Here is a 1315-nt window from a genome sequence, read left to right on the forward strand (position 1 = left end):
GTTGGTACCCAACCTGGGGCTAACTACCCCATGAGGGATGAAATGAAATTTTCTGAGTGGTAAAAACAAAAAGATTCGATTCTGTTTCAGTCACGAAACTAAATTATTTTCAAAACATCATTACTATTATCACAATTTTGTAAAACTATGGTACTCATAATGTATGTTATCAATAATTTTTTTGTGATTCTTGAGTTTCTCCCGGCGTATTTGATAGTCAAAATATCCACGGGTGTGCTGCCGGTCTATAGTGTCCAACGGGCACAATATTTCGGCGACCATACATGTCGCCATCATCAGGTGAACTGACGGACTGAGCTCCTGTGAACGTGCCGGCACGGAGATCCGTACGCTATGGCTGCTCAGAGGGAACTGGGTTCGGTCGTGGCGGCGGCCGATTTAAATACCCTCCGCCCGCGGCGCGCTCCCTCCGCCGTCCGCGCCCCGCGCCACGGTCGCGCGGTGGAACAGATTGCGACGGCGTCTGAGATGACGTCGGAGTGATGGCTCTGTCCGCCGTGATCGTCACAACTATACGTTTGCTCGATTTACTCTTGATTAACCCGATCGCTGGTTCCCAAGCCTTGCTAAGATTATAGCCACAGTCACGGTTTATGAGGTCGTCATTGGTGCGAATTTCGATGGCCTCTCTAACAACGCTGTCCCAGTATCTCGACGTCTGTACCAGAATCCTCGTGCGGTCATATTCCATGGCGTGATTTTCCGACAAACAATGTTCAGCGACCGCCGACTTGCTCGGATACATCAGACGAGTGTGCCTCTGGTGTTCACGGCATCGATCCTCGACGGTACGCATCGTCTGACCAATATACGACTTGCCACATTGACACGGAATCTGGTACACGCCAGCCTTCCTCAAACCGAGGTCATCTTTGGCGCTCCCCACCAGTGCACGAGTTTTATTTGGAGGACAAAACACAGTTCCGACCCGGTGTTTCTTCAGAATGCGAGCGATTTTCCCCGAGAGTGCGCCTGTGTATGGAATAAATGCAGTGCCTACCTCCTCCCTCGTGACTTCATCCATCTCAAGAGGTTGTGCTGCAGTGGTTGGGCGGAGAGCACGTTGAATCTGCCACTCTGAGTACCCATTTTTTCGAAATACAGTTCTCAGATGTTCCAATTCCTGGGGTAGACTCTCTGCGTCAGAGATAGTGCGCGCCCTATGTACTAGAGTTTTAAGTACCCCATTCCTCTGTGAAGGGTGGTGGCAGCTGTCTGCGTGCAAATACAGATCAGTGTGCGTAGTCTTCCTATACACCCCATGACCTAGGGTGCCGTCAGCCCTTCTCTTGAC

This window comes from Schistocerca serialis, chromosome 8 (genome assembly GCF_023864345.2).
Source record: "Schistocerca serialis cubense isolate TAMUIC-IGC-003099 chromosome 8, iqSchSeri2.2, whole genome shotgun sequence".
In the NCBI taxonomy this organism is placed as follows: Eukaryota; Metazoa; Arthropoda; class Insecta; order Orthoptera; family Acrididae; genus Schistocerca; species Schistocerca serialis.